This window comes from Micromys minutus (assembly GCF_963924665.1).
Source record: "Micromys minutus genome assembly, chromosome: 15".
NCBI classification, from domain to species: Eukaryota; Metazoa; Chordata; class Mammalia; order Rodentia; family Muridae; genus Micromys; species Micromys minutus.
Genome location: NC_137984.1, coordinates 37,046,988 through 37,069,478, shown reverse-complemented (window position 1 = coordinate 37,069,478; position 22,491 = coordinate 37,046,988). Strand labels below are relative to the sequence as shown.

Sequence of the window (22,491 nt, the reverse complement as noted above, 5' to 3'; positions counted from 1 at the left end):
GGCTCACTTCTGTACTCTCAGGTGTTTCAGCACTTCTGTGGGACCAGCTCTCTCCCAACGGGGTCTGGGTATAGAGAACACAGGGTGAGCTCCAGGTGCAGGCAGAAACCAGAAGGATCCTGTCCTAGACTGCTCCTCGGTTCCTGGGTCCTGAGTGTTCAGGAGGGGTTCCTCTTGTGCCAGGAATTTGAGCTGGGGTGGCGGTCTCCCCTGTGCTCTCAGGAGTGTCAGTGCTCCTGTGAGACTGGCTCTCTCCCAGCGGTTTCTGAGTGCAGAGAGCTCTGGTAAGAGGTCAGCTCCAGGCACAGGCAGAAACTAGAAGCCCTTCCTTTCTTTATAACTTCATAACAAAGGCACATGCTTCTTTGTTCACCCTTTCTGTTTCTATTATGTTCTTCTTTATTTAAAGTCTTGCTTTCTTATAAAATTGTAGAACGTTATGTAATCAATAATGTACTTTTAAAGATTTATTTTAATTGTATTTATGTGTACATGTCTGCATGTAGTCCATGGCCCTTGAAGGCCAGCTGGAGACACAGGCAGTTATGAGCTACCTCTTGTGGGTGTTGGGAACTGAACTCAGTTCCTCTGGAGGAGTAGTGAGAGCACTTAACCACTGAGCCATCTGCCTATATATATATATATATATTTTTTTTTTTCCTCTTACATCTGGTGTACAGACTTAGCATAAAAACATTTTGAATTGCAACAGATAACTTCTGAGATGAAAATTGTATGTTTCTAATTATATGTGCTGGTTACTTTTTGTCTGTTTGGTACAAGCTGAAGTTACCTGGGAGGAGGGAACTTTTGTTAAAGAATTGCCTCCCTATATTGGCCTGTGGACATGTTGGTGGAACATTTTTTAAGTTAATAATTGATATAGTAGGGTATATCCCACTGTGAGCAGCACCATCTGTGATGGCTATTTTTTGGTTGTTAACTTGACTACATCTGGAATTAATTAAATTTTAAAAATGAGGGCATATCATTGAAGGGTTTTTTGTTTGTTTGTTTGTTTGTTTGTTTGTTTTAACTTAATTCTGACATGGGAAGATCTACTTCTTTAGGTGCAAAGACGATCCTTTAACCTGAGCCACACCATCTGCTGGCAGCCTATGTAAAAACATGGAAAAAGTTAAACCTTTGAGCTTTGCTTGCTTTCCCTTGCCTTGCTAGAAAATCCATTCTTTCATTCGCACTATAGCTATTTCTTCAGGTTCCCAGTGCCTACTGCAGACAAGCTGAGACATCCAGTCTCAGTCTCACAGACTGAGATGAAACTGGGTCCTTGGACTTTGTTCATAGCCAACCATGGTTGAATTAGCTGGACTATAGCCTGTAAGTCATCCTAATAACTCTCCCTTCTCTCCATATAAAGAGATTTATTCTATAAGTTCTATAAGAGAACCCTGACTAATATACTATCCTAGGGAGGTGGGCCAAGGCTGTACAAGAAATAAAACTGGTCAAGGCAAGGAGAGCAAGCTAGTCCTTGCCTCTGTTCCTTCTTGAGTTCCTGCCCCAACTACCCACAATGATAGACTGTAACCTTCAAGTCAAGTAAGTCCTTTCCTCCCAAGTTGTGTTGTTATAGTGGAAGGGGACTAAGAGTGTGTCTGTATAATGAATTATGTATCACTTCTAGATTTGGGGAGATGTTCTATCCTTTTATGCAGTATTGATTTTGTTTGCCAGCATTTCTTTAAACTTTGCATCTGTGCTCCTGAGGACTGTTGTGCTGCACATTTCCTTTCTTATACTGTGTTTGCCTTGGTCTCAGAGTGCTATCCAGTAGAAACAGAGTTTTGATTTCTCCCTCCTTCTCCATCACTCTCCTTTATCACTTTGGCCACTCTTTCTCATGAGACTGAGATTATCTCTTCCTGAAAAGTCTGTAATCTTGGTCAACGTATCTATTTAGCTGTTTGGGCATAAAATTTTCCATGATAATTTCTTTAAACTAAAAAATTTAATATATATTTTGCCATACCATCAACATGACCCAAACTCAAAGCAATTTCTCAACTGCTTCTATCACATTGGCCAATAGATGTTTTTGAAGACATTTTCATGATAGCCAATTGATGTAGGAGGGCCCAGACCACTGTAGGCAGTGCCATCCCTAGTTAGGTAGGCCTGGGATGTATAGTGAAGACTGTAGAGCAAGCCAGGGGTGGAAACTAGTAAACAGCATTTCTCTTTGACTGCAGTTTGTAGTCTTGAGTTTCTCTTTCACCTCTGTCGATGATAGGGAGTAACTTCTAAGCCAATTAACCATTTCCTTCCCAAGTTGCTCTTGGTCAGAATGTTTTATTACAGCATCATAGAAGCACAACAATTTGCTCAGTTTCCTTCAATGGTTACTTATTGAGGCAGTTTGTCTTTTAAGTTTTCAGCCTCAGCTCTATTGTTTAATTTGTTGGCCTGGACGTATAGTGGTTTGCATCGTGCTGCTAGATTCACGCATGGAAATATTAACTCCAGTAACTGGTGTGTGGGTTAATTTGTGAAAAAGGTCCTTGGCTATGCAACTGATTAAACATGAGCCAGACCCAGAATAAAGTGAGCCCTAACCCAATTTGACTGGACCTTAGAAAGAGGGTCACACATCCATATAGAGAGACTGTGGTGGAAGGTTAGTATTCAGCTGTCATCGGCTAAGGAACTACTAGGGTTCAGGAGGGAGACCTTGGATAGCTTTCATCATCCAGTCTTTGATTCCAGATGTACTGGGCAATGGATTTGTGTTGTTTAAGCTGCACTGGGTTTTGTTTAAGTTGGAGACATGGAGTCTCTTTTCCCCCACTTTTTCTTGCACAGTTTAATCTCCTTCATTTGATAGAAAACCAGCTCTACTCTTGAAAAGTTCCTTTCTCTGAGTTGCCCAGTGTCTGGCTACCCTCAGCGTTCTCTCAGAAACTCTGCCTCACCTAACAGGAAAGAGGCATCCCTCTCTTGTTCTGTCTGAGAGATGGGTGTTTGCCAGTGGAACCCTTCACTCTTACTCTGTTATAGTACGGCTTTCTTGCAGTCCTAGATAATGTCTGAATTTGTGGAGAGATGGTCATAATTTTGCACGAAGTGCTGAAATACTATGGTCATATATCAAAATAAGAGCCTGGTGACATGGTACCTAGGATACGGTGCTGTTCCTTATAAGAACCTTCTCTGTCTACCCTTCCTCTCATCTTTCTTCTTCTCTTCTCTACCTCCCCACTTGTTCTTCTCCCCCGCCTCTGTGTGTGTATGTGTGTGTGTGTGTGTGTGTGTGTGTGTGTGTGTGTGTGTGTGTGTGTGTTTCTCTCCCCATATCTACTTTCCTTTCTTTTCTACTGTCTTGCTTTCTTTTTTAACAGTTCAAAAAACCAAAACCAACTACATAGAGAAAAAAAACTGTAAATATTACTTGAAAAATAAAGCCACGGAAAAGCGGAGAGCTCTCTAGGGTCTGTGAGCTAGCCAGCCAAAGACGAGCAGATAGTCTTGAGGCCAAGGGCAGTTGATATTGTTCTACTTTCATTTATTATTGCATCTGTATACCATAGGCTTGTTTGATGCCAGAAGAGAACATCAGATTCCCTGGAACTAAAGTTAAGGATGATCAGAAGCTACCATGTAGGTGCTGACAATTGAACCCTGTCTTCTGCAAGAGCAGCAAGTGCTTTTAACTGCTAAGCCACCTCTCCAGTCCAGGAGGTTTAATTTGATGCATATTATAATACAGATCCAGACTTTAGCACAGCTTCGGATACAGACAGCATAAAGACCTACTCCATCAAAGTGCACAGTTCTGGGAAAGCCTCTAAATGTACTGCCCTTGCTTTCTGGCTGCTGTAGTTCTGGTTCTGGCTGGCTGTTCTTGTTAACTGAAGTGGATCAACTTAGGACATAGTTTTGGGGTTTACAAGTTCACCCTGAAAAATGTTTGGTGTTCCACTGGAATCCCAACAACCTGATATAGTCTCTCACGGGCTAAGAAAGACTTTCTGCTTGCTTAAATCTGCATCAGAGCAGTTTTCTCTCATGGCTACCCACAACAATATAAATACAGACTCCCATCAGATGTACAATAGCCATTCCACAGCTGATAAAAGAATGGGCTCTGAGGACAAAATAAAAAATGTTAATTCAGCATTCTCTAGCCATTTCTCATTCTTAAGCTTAAAGCACCTTTCTCTCAAGCGACCAGTGTCATATCAGGACTGTGGCTCACAGAGTTGGCCCAGGGCTTGAACACTCTAGATATAGGTAACACATTTGCCAACAATGACTAAAATTTCCAGGGGCTGACAAGACAGAACATTCTCCAGGCGATCTCATTTAGGTCAAAATGTTATCTCACTTTTTGAGTCCCACATAGAAAACCATCTCTTCATTTCATGTGGGGTAGAGTATCCTACAGTTCCACTCTCTCTACCAAAGCTTCAGGGGCTGTACTATGGGACTTGGCAGGACGTCAGTGGGGGCTGACTTCCCAGGAAGGGATTTTTTTTTTAACCTTTTATTGGTATTTTTCTGCATCACACTGTGAAGTCTCTCAGATGCTTTGTCTCTCAAAGGTAGAATTAGGGCATAGACAGCAAAGGCTGCAATCCTCTGCCTTCCAACATTTAGTCAAGATTAATGTCAACTGTCTAGTTACCTGGCATCTCTATAGATGACTCCACTGTGAGGCTCTCAAAGAACACGGAGCCCCACAGGGGCATAGAGAAGTCAATGCTTAAAGCTATTATCTGCTTTAGAGCAGTCATGATGTATGGAAGGCAACGTTATAATAAACACAACGAAGGGGCCCTTTGTGTTTGTTTGTTTTGACAATAAGATCTCAAATCAGATAGAGCTAATCTGGTTTGAAAGCATCAAAGCTAAATTCTGCTGCTTTCCTGGCTCTCACCCAGTTAGCTATTGATAATGAATAGAAAGTGCCTTCCCCCACCCGCCCTTTCTGTCCCTCTGCCTGTCTTTACCCCATTCCCCCAATCCTGCATATGCATCCATGCGGGCTTGGAGATCTGCCCACAGCCACATTATACACGTTTCCTTTTAGGTATAATTCTTATATTTAACATTCTGTAACTTATAATCTGACTCTTGCATAAATATCTTCTAAAAATATGTGCTGGTGGCTACCCTCTCAGAAACAATCTTACCAAAATGGCTCATTTTCCCCTAAGATGTGGTAGATTGCAGAAGACAGTTGTTTCTCTGAGTGCAAAATGATTGCCCTTTCAACAGTAAAGACCAAAGATGGTTTTCTGGTTGGTTTTTAGTTTCTCCCTGTGTATTCTTGGTTGCCCCTGAACATATAGATAGAGCAAGCTGTCTGAGTTTGGAAGTCCTCATGTCTCTGCCTCCTGAGTGCTGGGATTATATGTATATCACCATGACCAGATTAGGTAAATCTTGGCTTAATTTCGTTTTTCTTTTTTCTTTCCTTTCATTTCTCTTTTTCTTTCCCCTCCTCTTTCCTCTCTGTCTCTCTGTCCTCCCCACCCCCACTATGTGACCCTGGTTAGCTTGAAACTTGCTATGTAAATTAGGTTGGCCTTGAATTTACAAGCAATTTACCTGCCTCTAGCTTCTAAATGCTGGGATTAAAGGTATATACCACCACACCTCAAGAGGATGCTCTTATACTGAAAAGTTATCTGTGTGAACTAATATCATAAACCATATGAATATTTAATTTCTATGTGTATTTAGGTTACTAAACTAAATAGACTTTTGACTATGTAATATGAAAAAGATTTTCTCAGTTATATGCCTCCATCCAACCAGTTTGGTTAGTATGGAGAGATCACTCTTCCTAGGTGAGATCTGAACATACATCTGCTCACCCCAGATAAGGAACCCACATCAAACCAATATAAGGATACCACGAAAGTTCATCTTAGTTAACCAATGGGTTTTATTGTGGTTACTTACAGAAGAATGGGCAATGGTAGTACTTACAGAAACAGATATTACTCAAAGACAGCTGCATCATCAAAAGCCCACACCAACATGGCTGATGGCTTATGAGAAGAACTGGACCCCTGAAGCTGACTGTAAGATTTTAGGCAGATTGAATGGTGATTGTCTATTTTAAATAGCTTAGCTCTTCTGAGCCTTTTCCAAGCACCATAACTAATCTAAGGTTGTCTCTCAGCAGTCCTTATTATTATTATTCCTCCTTTTATCAGCTTCAGGAGGAAGAGGCCCAGTGCATCTGCTTAGTTTCAGGGACTTCCAGAAGCTAGTGAGTTGTGTATTTCCTGAGTTTTAAGGAGCTTTCATTTTAAACATCCAGAGTCTCAGTAGGTTTTCTGAATAAGAAGTGTTTTATTTCCCTTTAGAACATTCTTGAGTCATTACCAGCTGTCCTGAAGAATGGGAATGATCAACTCAGAGGAAATTGTGTGGTAGCTTGGAGTCTCTGCTGACTAGAATAATAAAGCTAATTACAGAATTGAGTTTATTTTAATCCTATTGGAATTATGTATACTGGATATCAGGATAGCAGCTACCAAAGGCCAGAGGTTGACTGTGAATGCTTCAGAACTACCGTTCTCAACTGGGGGTGATGTTTTTCCCTACATATAACTTTCTGGAATATTTGTAAATTTTGATGGCATCACTGGTAGAAAAGATTTCTTCTGGTTTAAAGCAGGAAGAGTCCTTATGTTTTAAGTCTATTGTTCTTAGTGAGGTTGATGACACCAGAGATAGATAAAGCCAAGGATACTAGTCAAGATTTTAAGCAGTTATAATCAGCAGGTCCCGAGGAGAACAGGGATGTCCCGGAAAACCACTTGGAGAAAGTTCTGTGGGAAGAAAGACAAATGTGGTCTTCTGGATAGGAATGGGAGAAGCAGGATATGCGGGTTTAGGACTGCCTAGTTGTGTTTACATGGGACACCCTGGTTGGAGTCACATTTGCTATGACTGGTGCAGACTGTGACATAGGCTGTCTGAAGGCTGTAGTTGGGATTTTGGTGGACCAGGTTGTTCTAAGGGACATCTTGTGGACAAGAAAGCATCATCTATGGGATTTAAAGCTAATGGAGACAGGAGGACTATGGAGGATAGGGTTGGGCTGGAGGAAACAAACTGCTGGAAGAATTTTCTTGGGAGATATATCTTGCTTCCCCCCCCCCTTTGCTTCATGTCTGCCACAGATTCCCAATGATGCCACCATAACACTCTGTTGCATGTGCCTATTGATGCTACCATGACTCTCTGCCACAGGCTGTCACTGACACCGTTATGGTTGTACAGATGCGTAGAACCCAGCAACTGCAGACTAAATGTTCTGAAACCGTGAGTTAAAATAAATCTCTCCTCTTTTAAGTTTCTTTTCTCTGTCTTCCGATCACAAAATATCAACTAATACATCCAGGACATTCCTAGGTATGTCTGTGAAATGTTTCTAGATGCAACTGGAATGTATGAAAGCTCACCCTGAAAGCGGGCAGCAGCCTCTACATTAGGCAGTCTTGCCTCTGGACATCAGACTCCAAACACTAGCCCCTCAATTTTTATTTTTGTTATTTAATAATCTCTGGAGCTTCCACGTAAAAAACAGTGTGAAGTGGACATTCTGGTTTCTTTGGAAACCCAGTTGTGTGACATGATGTTTTTCTGGAAGCTGTCTTGTGAGAGAATGTTTGGTTGAAGCAGACATGTGAGAGGGCATATGATATTTTGCCGGAGTGGACACTTGAGAGGGTGTGTGATGTTTAGAAAGAATATAAATATAACCCCACAGACAGTGAGAAGATTGCATTGCTACACCTTGCAACGTTTCGCTGGTCTTCACTAGCTGTGCAATGCTTTGCTAGTCTTTGATGGTCTCCCCTTCTCTTCGTATTCCAGCTGATTCTATTCTGCTGACTCCGTGCTGATTCAATGGAGCATGATAATTTCTGCCAGATCGGGCCAGTGCTGATTCATGTTTTATGTTTGCTATTGGACTGGACTGCTCCTACTGACTCAGGTTTGGTGTTTTGCTAGTGGACTGGACTGCTGATTACCCTGACCGTGAAGATTGGAATCACTCCCAAAGAACTCCTTCTAATCAGGTCTACAACTCCATTGTCCTATTAACTATCTTTCTCCCTTACCTTTGGCCAGTGGGGTAGAAGGGGGGTTGAAGTGTTTAAGAACCCTATATAAGATAGGCTTTCTAAAACTCAGCCTACACAGAGCTTGAAATGACATTAAAAAGCACCCAACAGATATCTGGTGCCAGGGGATTGCTTAACACATCCTTTGTCCTTCAATAATTACAATGAAACCCAATTAAATTCTTCTAGTGGAAGGGAAAGTTAACTGTCTTTAATTTAAAGCTGAAGACCAAGTCTCCGCTGGTGTTCAGCAGACATCAGAATCCTAAAGAAGCCGGCACTGATGCCAGTGAGGGAATGATCTTGCCAGCAAGAGTGAGAGCAAGCAGGCAAAGAACAAGAGCTTCGCTCCTCCATGGCCTTTATGTAGGCTGCTGCTAGAAGGTGTGGCCCAGACTTAGGGTGGGTCTTCCTACCTCAAATGAATCAATTAAGTAAAAAACCTTCTTGGGTGTGTCCAGCTGCCTGAGCTTTAGTTAATTCCACAAGTGTTCAACATGACAACCAAGAGTAGCCACCACACCACGTAATGTAAAGTTTGTTTATCTGTAAGTCCTACCATACTGGAAAACTGTTCCTCAGTATTCTGTGGTAAAATCTGGCCTTTTGTCTTAAGCAGGGGATTCAAAAGAAATGCAGTCTTCTGCTGAAAAGCTTGGGAACCAGAAGATCCTAGGTGTCCAGACAACCGCACCATCATTCCCACCCCTTCTTCAGGACAGCAACCCCTTCTTGCCTTGTTCCCTGGTGATTCTGCTGACCCAACTCTTTTCATACAGGTTTTTTAGTCTCTAGCTAGAATCTCAGCTCTCATTAGAATCTCTGTTATATCTCTCCCTTTCCTATTCCTTTCATCCCTTTGAGACAGAGCCATGTTGTCCTAGCTAACTTGAAACTCACTATTTAGACAAGGATGAGACCAAATTCCCAGAGATCCACCTGCCTCCACTTCTGAAGTGCTAAGATTCAAGGCCTGAGTCATCCTGCTGAGTTTCTCTAACCTTCCTTTTAGCATTCTGTACTCCTCCTAATTTCTTCTCTTACAACAATTTTTCACACTGTCTCCTGTGTATGTATTTTCTTGTCTCTCTGTAAATTCTCACTTTCAGACTGCACATGAGTCAACAGCATTCATTAGACATTGTGCAGATATCACCTTTGGCCGGAGATGTCTCCTTGATGTGTCCTGGTGTCCTTGTGAGCTAGATCCTGCAAGCACGAATCTGAACGTTCTTAGTTGTCTTGTTCTAGCAAATAATTTTTTCTAATACTGAGTGGTAGGGGAAAAGACTTATTTTCTGATGCTAAAGGAAGAAGGAAACCAGGTGTGGTAGTGTACACCCTTGAACCCAGCACTTAGGAGGCAGAGGCAGGAGAATATCCATGAGGTCAAGGCCAGCCTTGACTGTATAGTGAGTTCCACAAGAGCCGGAGGTATTTAGAGACACCCTGTCTCAATACTAATACTGATACTAATACTGATATCACAAGAAACTGGGGTACTCTCAGAAACTGGAGCTGTACAGTTTTTGGATGTCCAGGAACATGGTGAGGATCTCTGGGTGGATAATAAATAAATACTACACAGTAGGAAACACACATGGAGGCAGAGGAGGGTGTGGCAAGGAGAGAGAGACAGAGAAAGAGAGAGACAGAGACAGAGAGACAGAGACAGAGGCAGATAGAGAGAGAGAAAATAGAGAGAGGTGAGAAACCACATCATCAGAGAAAATCATGAGAGCAGCATAAAGGGAAAAAGCAGGCTGGTTCTTGTAGAACGATTCAGCTTCCTGGGAAATTAATGAATCCACTCCTGTGAGACCTAACTCACTAGGCAAGATCAACATTAATACTGTCACAGGACTCAGACATCTCCCACTAGGCCCCACCTCTTAAAGGTCCCACCACTTCTTAGCATGATTGCAATGGGAGCCAAGCCTCCCCCAAATGAATGTTTGGAGAACAAACCATATCTGACTCACAGCAAGTTTCCCATCCTGTATTTGCCTCCAGCATTCAAAGACTTGAGTTTCACTGCATTTTCAGATGTGTCTCTTCTTGTCTCATGCCTGAAGCATTTCCTCACTCAGCTAACTGTATAACTTTTCCCTCAGCCTCTGTATGAGAATTTCTTCATAGTGCCTCTTCAGAGTTCCCAGATCTTGACTGTGCTGTGATTCAGCCCATGAGACACTCATTCCTGTTCAGCCTTGGAGTTCAGGAACCCTTCCCTCGTTCTGTGACTGAAGATGGGCTTTAAATCATGGCCAAAACTGGATCCTGTTTTATTGTGTTAATATAGAAATACCAACAATCACTCCAAATAACCCAGGTAATTACTAAAGCTGGAGACAGGCAGAAGGTTCCTCTCCACACATTTCTTGCATGAGGCAAGGTATATTTTCTTTTTCTCAGCTGAATCTCAAAGTTTTCTTGCAAGTTGGCTCAATGTTTGTTTGGTTCAGACCACATGTTTTTATCCTGGCTTGAAGCCTCTCTTCTGAACTAGAAATGCCATGGAGAACAATGACCTCTTAGGTCATTTTCCATGGAAACCAGGAACGTTAATTTCTTGCATTTCTTTAGAGAGAGAGAGAGAGAGAGAGAGAGAGAGAGAGAGAGAGAGAGAGAGAGGAGCAGTGATGAGAACAAGTTGTTAATTGCCTTTTGGTTGAGGATGTTAACCATACAATAATCCCAGAACATCACAGTGAAACAGACAAGGAAGCATATCTACCAGAAATTAATGAAAGTCGAGAAAACATTGGGTGGTTGTGCTGGCATCTTTCTCATTGAATAGCCTGCATTTATTTGGTTTTTACACTTAATCTTTAAAGCTATATTTGCTTATTCACGTGTCTGTATGTGGTTCGCACATGGAGATCACAGGAGAAATGGAGAGAGTCTGTTCTCTCCTTCTGCCATGTGGGCTTTGGGGAATCGAACCTGCTTCACCATGAGGCGCGGCAACAACTGCTGCTGGCCCTATTCTGTTCTTCAGTGTGTGAGTTTGTGTGAGGGTGATATCTGAGACAGCTGCTCTATAGGACGTGACGTGCTGAGCATCTTCACAAGACGGGAATCATTTCCTCTATTATTCTTTTAATTGCTGTTTTAGTTGTTAATTAAAGGGAGAGGAATCTAAGTAGCCCTTCCCTTTGTGTCAACAAGCTCAAGAGCCAACCTGTAAGCTCAACTGCTTGCAGCTCCAGGAAAAGGAGCAAGAATCCAGGCAGCTGCTCTCCCTGACAGCCTTTGAACCGTGCCTTGCAATCCTTCAGGGTTTTCAGACCTGGCCCAGTGCCTGGCCCATTGTGAAGACACATTAGATTTGAAGAGAGCAAATGAACAAGCACTCAGTGGATTACAAAAAAAGTCTAAAATAACTAGAGACTTGAAGTTTGAGGAAAGAGCAGATAGAAACTAGACCCAAGAAGTCCATTCTGGGGGAGTTAAGGGAGCATTGAGTGAGTATGTGTTACTAATAAGGAACAGTGCCTTTGACCTATGGCAAACCTTTCTTCTGGGTGGGGCTCAGAGGCATGACAAAACCTTCCTCTGGTCCAAGTATAAGAGTTTACGGATCATAGACCAGTATGACCAAAACCTGTCAATCATGGCTTCCTCCTCCTAGAGCAAGCCATTGAGGTAAGCCAGTAAGCAACATTTCTCAAGAATGTTTGTTTCAGTTCCTGCCTCCAGAGTCCTGTTAGAGCTCCCGACCAGGCTTCCATTGATGAAGGGCTACATGCTATAAGCCAAATAAATCCTCCTGCCTCTAGTTGATTTTGGTCCTGGTGTTTATCAGAGCACCATGAAGCAAAGTAGAGCATTATATATAACCCAAAGATAGTCAATTCTATTAACAAATCAAACCATGTAAGAATATGAGCAATACTAGAAAACTTAAAATGAAAATAATAAAATATCTATCTTCTTCAGTTCTGTCAATTTTCAGTTCTGTCTCTACCCAATAAAAGTAATTAATATTAAAATTGTGTGACTGTTTTTGAGAACAAGTGCTTTTGCAGGATTCATCTATCTCTCTGTCAGAAATACGTGAGTTTAATTTATTGAGTGTTTAGTTTTCCCTAAAATGTTAACAGTTTCATTAGAGTTTCACATGTATACTTTAGCTCTCCCCATATTAATTCTTGTCCTATATTAATGAATTCATGTTTATGTAGCATGTATATGGCATGGCAGTCTGTCCAAGCTGCCCATGAGAACCTCTTTCTGAAGGCGATTTATGCACAATTCTGACATGTGAATTTACACAATTACGTTGTCTTTGTCTATGTTTTAGTCTTGGCAAGTGCCGGCTTCCTCAAATCTACTATGCATATGACAGTCTGAGAGATTGCTTCCAAACACCATGATTAGACGTTTCTATGTTTATAAAGTGAGGTGACACACAGTGCAAGCATTCCAGGACCTTGCTGATGACATTAATGAGAAGCAAGATAGAGCTTTCCACTCAGGGGAGCATCATCTTCTTCAGGGGGCGGGAGAAGATCTGACTCTGAAGGAAGGGATGCAGGGAAGAAGCTTGCTGACAGCTGCACTAAATGGTTAGCATCTCCTTTCACTTTGAACCCCCATGTTTTCTCAACAGTTATCCATGTGGTTTTGTTTTGAACAGATGCCTAGTAGTTGAAGAGTGCTCCTGGTTCATTCATTCATGTTGGTGGAAATGGGCGTGCTTAATTCCAATCTGCTTTCCTTACTTGGCCATTGCTTGGCTTCCTGGAGGTACACGGCATAGTCTTGGAAACACTGGGGAGGGTCATTGATGGGGGAGCCTGCAGCCACTGCCAGTTACTCTGCTGTAGGTGAGGGTGTGTGTGCTTGCTGAGATGGATGAATCCCATGAAAAATAAAAACACTGGAGGGAAGTCCACCTCAATGAGAAAAAAGCTAGCTTTATGGGTATGTAGACTAACTGTTGGCTCTTACCCATTTCAGCCACAGTAGGATCCATGGGTTGGAAGTTTAGTCTGTCCTGGAGCTTTCACCGCCTTGCTGTGCTTTCCTATGTGTACATCTTAGTTCTCAGCTTGCTAATCCTTCTCACTCCTTAAAATGTGACTTTGACAATGTGCAGCATGTAGTTATTCATGTTCATACATGTTTTTGATATTTATAGAATCTGTATGCTTAGGCATTAGATATAATAGCTACAATTAAAGCCATATATCTTAGGATACTTTTATAATGTTTAATGGAACTACTAATATTTGTTACCACATAGAACTTAAAAAAAGATATCATTGTAATGAATAAGAAATATTGCTAAGGTTTTTTAAAATTTCTGGCAGCTCTTTCATATGCTCTGATATTAGCTGGTCAGTCATAATGAAAAGAGCCATTAATCTGAGTAGCATGACAAAGCTGGGGGCTGTGGTAACACATGTGTTGACAGGAAAGAAAAATTGAAATAACAGAATCTTCATTTTATATTTTATAAGTAAAGACCATTTTTTTGCACACAGTAAATGCTGTCTTTACGAGTTCTTTTAAAATACAATGTGCAAACATCTGGCTGTACCTTGTGTGTAACCCTAGCACCGGGGACAGAGACATCGGGTCCCCCTAGCCAAAATGTTGAGCTCCAGGTTCAGAAAGAGATCCAGCTCAAAAAATATGTGGAGGGCAGTAAAAAAAGACATTCAACATTGGCCTTTGTTCTACACTGATAAACACATACATACACACATGCACACACATTTACACATACATGCACATATGAGAGAGCACACAAGCACACATATAACTGATAAAGGTGCTTAGTGATGTCAGTGCAGCCTAAGTCTGTAGAAATTATTTTTATACTATAGTTTTATACTAACATTTTATGGCTGACTAAATGGCTCATTTGTCAAGGTAACTTGGTATTCAGAGCTCAAGTCCGGGCTCGGTATAGTAGCTCATACCTTTAATGCTGTCTTTCAGAAGACAGATACATGGTCTACATTGTGAGTTCCAGGCCAGCCATGGTTATGTAGTAAGACCTTATCTCATAGAAAAAAAAAAGAGACTCATTTTTAACTTAAAGGCAAATCATTCTCCCATAGTGTAAGCTGAGGTACTACCATAGTTGCTGGTGTTGAGGACCTGTTAAAGGGACTCTCCTTGTCATAAATGAAGTTACCAGCAAGTGTGTGGACCCTGTGGCCTTTGATGTAATGGTTTGAGGTAACCGTGTTCCTCTTACCTCACTCTGAAGTTACACTTGTTCTGTGTGCTGTGGAGACGACACTACAGTTTCTGATATTCACACAACTGTACTTTAGAAATGGGGTACTCTCCAGAGAGTTTTATACCCATAAATGTGCTAACATGTCAATCTTCATAAAAGTGTAATCTTTTTCATTCTGAAAACACCACATTTTCGAAGGTATACCAAGAAAAAATTTATAGCACTTCCTTATAGAAAACCAGGGCAAGGCTTACATTTAGCAAAAATCATAACATATAATGTTCCCAGTATGTGGAAAGTAGAACAAATGAGCACTTCTCAAGTGAACCAAACCATTTATTTAGGTGATATTAATCTAAGACGAAATGAATCCCAAGTAAGAATTCTGTGTGCTCCTGAAAGTGGAGTTTTACATTTGGAGTTGTAAAAATCTGATAAAATATACATTTTTTTTTTTTTGAGACAAGAATATAACAATGTATAGGAGGTGTTGCTCTGCATAGTTGGATTTCTTTTTCTTTCTTTCTTTCCTTCCTTCCTCCCTTCCTTCCTTCCTTCCTTCCTTCCTTCCTTCCTTCCTTCCTTCCTTCCTTCCTTCCTTCCTTTCTATTTTTTTCAGATGCCAGCGCTGAGGTTTATTGGAGCGTCCTGATAGACACTGGGGCTTACCCATGCTGCTCTTGCTGCACAAAACCCAGATATTCTACCAGTTTTTCTTGAGCAAGGACATCAAGAAATTGACAGCCAGGTGGGTGCTGTAGACCAGCTCATCATCCGTAAATTTCACACAGCTGACGGCAACAGCCAGACACAGCACCTTCTTCATCTGGAACTTGGCTGTGGATTTCACCTCACCCACCATGTTTCCATAGTGTGTCAACCGGGAGAGAAACTTGCCAGCCTTGTTTAGGCTTCAGCCCAGGATACCTGGGATCTGCTTGATCAGAGACTCAGCGGCCAAATGGCATCCTACTTCTTGGCCAGCTTTTTGACCAACATCTTGTTCTTATGAAGTTTCTTTAGCACCTTGATGTCTGTGTGGGGGATATCCACTGCCTTGGCTTCACCACAGTGCTGCTGGTCCCCCAGGATGCACACTGAGAACTTGAGGCAAGGGATGGACTTAAGCCTGACGGTGCCCGAGAAGCGTTTGTCCTTCTGAGCGTTGAAGAGTCATAGTTCCTCGGGCTGATCTGCAGCTCCACCGACTCCAGAAACTTGAGACGCTTGTGCTGGTTCCCGTGCTTGACTTCCTGCACCGCCTCGTACAGGGTGTCTGTCGCATGAGACTTTGCTGCTCTTGGCCTGTCCTGCCGCAAAAACCGGAAAAGAAGCACATAGTTGGATTTTTATTACGCCAGGGAATGACTGTTTTCTCACTGGCAATGGGCCGGACAGCTGTGAGTCTTTTTGGGTTCCTTGTTCCACCGTAATCTTTTTGGCTCATCTTCAAAGTTCTCAAGTAAAGTTCAAAATTCGAATTATGATATTCCTTCTCTAACCCAGATCAGAGATGGAATCTCTTTGGTGAATCCAGGTAGGAGGTAATCAGAATGAGTAAAGGTAGAAGATAGACAAGCCACTTGCCACCATTTACTGGAAGAATGGTTCTATCTGACAAATTGCAGATGGTATTCAATTGGTGTTCTAATGTAAGAGTTACAGCTTTGGTGAAGTCAGGCTTCCCTACCTCTGAGCCAAGCACCTACCAACTTCTATACCGGATTCAGTGTCTGAAAGTATAGATAACTCACAAATCAAATTGACTTCAGTGGGAAGACAATTCCCACCCTGTGTTATGGTGCCCAGATGCAAGCTGGTTTGGGTTAGTTGTGTCTTCAACTCAAATGTGAAATGGTCTCAGGCTCTTTCTGTGTTCTGATCTCTTTGGGCACATGTGGATTGGGTCCTGCGTGGTCTATAATCCACGGCTGTCTCAGGAGGTATGAAGATGTTTCCAGACATCTACAAGAATTCCACCACATCTTAAAAATCAGAGTAGAGACATGAATATGTTTCTAAATAAATCAATGGTGAGTGTGGGAGAGAGGCTACAAATTGTCCTCAGACACACCAATTCTTCAAACATTGTTTTAACCCATTAGTGAGTGATGTCCAGAAGGCAGTGGAACACCTGCCCCTTTTATCCTAACATACACAACATCTCTAACATACATTTGGAACACGTTTCTTACAGTAAGTGTAGCTGCACAGACACAAAGCATTCTAATGCCCTAGGTCCTTTTAAAGGGTGACTTCCTGAGGACATCTAATCCCTTATTGTTCTGGCAAATTAAGTCATGGGATAATATAGATTAGAGGTGTCAAGAAATGCCAACCCGTACTTAATGATGTTAGTTTAATCCTTAAATTATACTCTAGGCATTATTTTTACATTTTTTTTTTGCTATGCTCTTTCTCTTCTTTTTAAAAACAAATTAGCCTTATGTTATAATAATGTCTCAGTGTAATTAATATAAATATGGTGTGTGGAAGCATTCAAGAGGAAGGCAAGAAAACACCATCCAAATAAAAATGTGGCCTAAAACCAATGATAAGACTCTATAGAGATTTCTACAGAACCCCTTTCTCCCATTCATCACAAAAGCAAACTACATTTAAATTATTAAAATGATTTAAGTCCCCCATTTCAGAAAACCCATTTTCAAATTTAAGATCAAACACTTACATTTTTTCCCTTTCCTTATTTAAATTAAGATAAATGTGGCTTGAAGCCTTAAGGAGTGGACCTCCTTACTTCCTAAAGGATAGACTATGAATCTGTTCATACAAAAATCATTTGGAGTTCATAATCAATCTGTCATTGTATCATCCTAGTTATTACAAATGTTTTAGAGGAGGGAACAATTGATAATAAAGATGGTCTCCACATCTTCATACCCTGGACAGTATCAATGCAGCCCTCTCTATGCCTGGATAAGGGGAAAAGAAAAACTGAACCCTGAGGTTGCTGTGCTCAGCCCTCAAGGCTGGTTTGTGAATGAGTCAGGTATCCACTTTCATCCTTTCTAGCTACATATTTTCTGAACAGTCTAAACATGCCAGGTCCTGGTTTGATTTTTGGGAATAAGGGGTAATCACAAAATCTCATGGAGTCTATAGTCTTGTGAGGGAGTGGCACACCTAAAAAATGCTGATTCGTCTTAGAGGAAATGGGAGTTGTATTTCCGTGTGTGCCTGTGTTTTATGTATATGAGACACAGTCACCTTTATAGGAAGAGTTCACTGAGAATGTCATTGGGGGAACACTTGAGTTGCTGAAGAGTAAGACACACTGCCACTTGTTTTCAGAATAGGCTTCCTGGAGTCCTGGGCAAGGAGCTGTCTGCTCAGGATGCTGGGAAGACTTTTGGGAGGCCATGGTAGGGGATGAAAGCAATAATGGTTTATTTCAGCTTAGAAGAGACTTGGCTATTAAAGCTATGTAGTCAGTGATGGGTGTGGAAGAGGTTGGTAGGAAGAGAAAAGTGTTTCTAAGACTATTTTGCAAACAGAGTTGAACTAAATATGGAACAATGAAAATGTGTTATAGTTTCTTTAGGCTGACCTGCTGTTATAACTATAACTGAAGAAGAAGAATTAATATTTTGGGACAGAAAACAAACACTTGACTGTGCCTTACCAAGCATGTATTCTAGCAGCTGCTGAGGCTTCAGCTGAGCGCCCCTGAGTGATGTCTTTAACAGCTCAAGGGTTATTGACAAATGGCTCCACCAAGCGAACTCATGATTTGTAAATAAAGTTTTATTTGAATCAAAGTTGATCTAGTTGTTTGGGTTTTATCTCTGGCTAAATTTGCATCACAGTAGCCAAGGTCACCCAGAGACTGGGTAGCAGAAGGATGCTTGCTGACTCTTGGACTAGAAGTTCAATGAAGAGTGAAGTTGGGTGGAGTTCAAGCAAATCTGGAGTACTTCTTGGCGTAAGCTGATCAGAACAGGCAGCTAGATTGAGGTGGGGAAAATGGCTGTGGTACTATGTCCTAAAGATTCCTCAAACACACTCCTGCCCTTTTCTTTACTAATCAAGAGAGAAAAGGCCCCATCTTAAACATATACATTTTCTCACTTTGCTACACTACGTATTTATTTATTGATGGATTTGTGTGTTCATTTACTCTTTCAGTTTTAACTCATTTGTGAATAATCATAGACTTAAAAACAAGTTTGAATGGTGTATTAGAATGTAAAGAGTACAAGATTGTATATTTTATTACTTCAGTTCAGTTGTATCTCTCCTTTTTATTAAAATGAGGAAACTTCCATGCAAAGCTACAAAATAAAAATTTAAAAAAGAAAAACAAAAAACAACCTCAGTGAACATGTACACTTTGTCCTTGAATCTCACTCTGATTTGGAGCTGTGAAAAGCATAAAGCCAAGATGAAAGTGTCAGGAGAGGCAAAGATGTAGATCACCCCGAGATTAACGTGTAATGTTTGATTGCTTTGGTCTATTTGCTTGAATGGTGTACACACCTCATGAAGAAAAGTAAGGAAGCAATGCAAAGAAGTAGGGATGGCAAACACGATCTCCGCAGCCCTGCCTTCCACACTTCTAAACATTCTTAATGTATATGAGTACACTGTAGCTATCTTCAGACACACCAGAAGAGGGCATCAGATCTCATTACAGATAGTTGTGAGCCACCACATGGTTGCTGGGAATTGAACTCAGGACCTCTGGAAGAGCAGTCAGTGCTCTTAACCACTGAGCCATCTCTCCAGCACTTCTAAACATTCTTAAGGCTCCGTGAGATGCTACTAGAGGCTAAATGTCACCCAGACTCCCAAGAGACCACTGGACTCATCTGCCATACTGTTCAATTTTTCCATTCTCTTTACTCTCAAGTCTCTTAAATCTCCACTTAAAGTTTACGTTCTGGAGATTTTCTTCAACGTTTACTCACTAAACTGCAAATTACTCTTCCCATTTGGTAACCTGTCTAAATTAGTGGGCATCCTTTACTGCATATAAGAAAACAAGCAGACCTTATACAGAACTTTAATAAAAACAAACAAAACGAGGACATATTTTTCTTTGGCCTCCTAGAGTCAGCGATGAGCAATTGAGAACAAATGGTCCCTTCCTTCTGACTCAAGCATTTATGTTCTGGATCAGCAGGAAGCAAGCTACAGCGTCCTGTTTCTACATGATTAGCAAACTAAAGGAAGGCAGATAAAGTCAGGGTGGGGGGGGGGGGAGAGCAGAGCTGAAGGAAAATGACTTGGGCGAGCCCACAGAAGAAATACCATTTCAAACCAACTCTGAGAGGTGAACAAGCAGGGCTCTGGTTTCTGCCAGCTGAAAGCAAAGGTGAGATGGCGGCCACCAACCGTCTGCTGTCACCTCCAAGGCTCTGGTTCTGCTAATACAGTGATCGATCAGAGTGCTGGGTTCTTTCTTTCCTTCATTCGGTAATTCCGTACGCAAGGGAGTCAGGTTGTACTTTCAGAATGTAGGGCTGAACTCCTAAAGAACTCAACTGTTCTCAGCATTGTCAGCTATTACCATCAAAACTGTGTGTCACTGGAGCAACAGATCACGGCAAGGTGCAGGGGTCCAAATCCAAAGTCTGCATCCCAAAACAATATTCCATATTGGCTGTATTACTTATAGCTATAGCGTTGCTGATATAACTACCTTTTGGTTCAGACAAGAGGCTTGTTTTCTATACAAAAAGGATGTTCTAAATTGCAGATTGTATGAAGATGATTTTCACTCAGGGTCCCCAGGAAGTTCTAAATTAAGCAGAACTGACAGATGGTCTAGTTAATGTTTTCTCTTGAAAGACCCCGAGGTATGAAACCTCACTAAGGTTTCCTTATGCTCATCGAAGTTTGTTTGAGTCAAAAATAGCATTGAGATTTTGGGTTTTAGGATGTTGGTGGGAGAGGGTTTTACAGACAGGTGTGCAGACGTGGAGGGGGCCAAGAGCTGTTCAGTTTTTTTTTTTTTTTTTTTTTTTTTTTTTAAAGCAGGTATTTACCTATAGTTTTCTGAATCTCTGCTTACATTAAAAATGTTTCTCTCATAATTCATGAGGTTGCTAATTTAGATGATTAAAATCTAATTCTTGTTTCTCTTTTTCTAAACTTAAAAAAATACTTATTTATTATTTAATATATATGTCGCTGTCTTCAGACACACCAGAAGCAGGCATCGGATCCCATTACAGATGGTTGTGAGCCACCATGTGGTTGCTGGGAATTGAACTCAGGACCTCTGGAAGAGCAGCCAGCACTCTTCACCACTGAGCCATCTCTCCAGCCATTCTTGTTTCTCTTGCTGACATCTTTAAATATTACTTTCTATATTGAGGACACCAGTGGCACATACAGCCTCTTGGGCATAAATGGTCAATTTGTGTTTGTTCTCCTTAGATTTTCTCTCATTCCTATTTTCTCATGAGAAATGACTCCAGACAGCCCGGAGGAGTCCACATTGACTGCTATGGTTATTCTTCTGTAATCCTTTATTTACTCATTTGATAAAGAGGATGCCATGTTTCCATCTGTCTTCATGCCAAGATTCCTGATGATTTTTCATCCTTAGCCATTTGATTTTCTGACCTATATATCTGTTTTCTTGATAAACAGCTGGCAGACATATACTCTTACCTTAACCTTGCTTTTGCAGTGTCAGAAAATGATTCTGATGTTGCCTTACTTTTAATCTCCTGATAGTAAATACTTTCTATCATTTTGGAAGACCCTTGGGTTTTTTGTTTTGTTTTGTTTTGTTTTTTCACTCTGAGTGAAGACTTTCCTCCATGGATTTCCTGACAATGGTTCTGGAATATTCCAGACAACTCACAGCCTCCCCCACAGCTCAGTTGTCTCATCCAGAATCCTGGTCCTTGGCACTCCTATGATCATCATCCTTGCACTCCCCTGCTTCATCTCTTCCATCTTCAATCAACTGACACCTGGTCTTGTGGGATGCATCTCATTGGATTCCTCAAGTGGCTGGTGTAGCTCTCAGTGGGAACTGCCCTTCAAGTTTCTTATGACTTTATTTGTAACCAAGGTAAGTTTTTACTCTATGCAGATCATTTTTTAGCCAGCATCTAACTCACTTCATGCTCCCAGCTGTTTTCTCTTTCTCCCTCTCCCTCCCTCCTCCTCTTCCCCCTCTCATCCCTCTTCCCCCTCCCTCTCCTCTTCCTCTCTCCCTCCCCTTTCCCCATTTCTCCAAGACTTTGTGTGCTTTCTGCTTTTGCCGTCATTCATTATAGTCTAGGTTTGAGCCCCACCCCATCACATAGAGCATGTCTGCTGAGATGAGAGCTTAACGGACTGGACTTTATTTCGCTTTGTCAGTTGGTTCCCATAAGTGTTGCCAGTGGGAGGTGGGATAAGTATGGCCTGTGAGGTTGAGAGAGGAGAAAGAGAGAAAGAACAAAAGAAACCTCCCATTTCTGTTTCCTTATGTCTTTCTTTTCCTAACAGGGTCACCTTCCTGAGCCAACCCAGTGGTACTTCCTCACCTGGTGGCAGATGTGTTAACTCCATAAGCAGCTGAGTTGTTGTGGCCAGCATAAGCCAGCTTTATCTCCAGGACACAGGCATCCCAGCCCCAGCCTCTGACTTGACCTTCTAAGCAGACTGTTCATTATATTCTCTCCTTCAAATCAGAGAGGACATTACCAGCCAGATGGATTTCCATCTCAATGGACTGAACCATTGTACTGTAGGGGACACCTCAAAATTCTCTTCTGGCTTTTTCAGAGAGAGTGATTCATTCAACATTATCCATTCTTCAGTTACATTCTCTCTGATTCATTGACATGAATTTTGCCTCCTAATTAGATGTGGCCCTTCTGTTTCCCCTTCACTCACTGAGTATGGAAGCTGACATCCCTCTTACTGGCTGATGCTGTGTACACAAGAACTGACCTCCACACCCTCCACTGCCACATAGAAGAATCTCTGCTCCCAGTACACCAGACCCCATCTCAGGATCTGTCAAAATGTCACCCCCCCAACCCACTGTGGTGGTTTGAATAGGTTTGACCCCCATAGACTCATGCTTTGGATGCTTGGCCCATAGGAAGTGGTACTATAGGGAAGAATGGACTTGTTGGAGTAGGCGTGTTCTCCTTAGAGAAAGTACATCACCGTACCAGTGGGTTTCAAGGTCTCCTAGTGTTCAAGTTCTGCCCA

General features: G+C 41.6%; 1 pseudogene across 1 annotated transcript in view; it reads right to left on the bottom strand.

Annotated features, from left to right (window-relative positions):
• LOC308430443 (large ribosomal subunit protein uL1-like) overlaps positions 1-22,491 on the bottom strand; it is a 112,556-nt pseudogene that overhangs the window by 4,823 nt on the left and 85,242 nt on the right. The window contains exon 2 of the transcript in view: positions 14,931-15,617. The product of the transcript in view is annotated as a large ribosomal subunit protein uL1-like (transcript). The remainder of the gene's footprint in view (positions 1-14,930; positions 15,618-22,491) is intronic.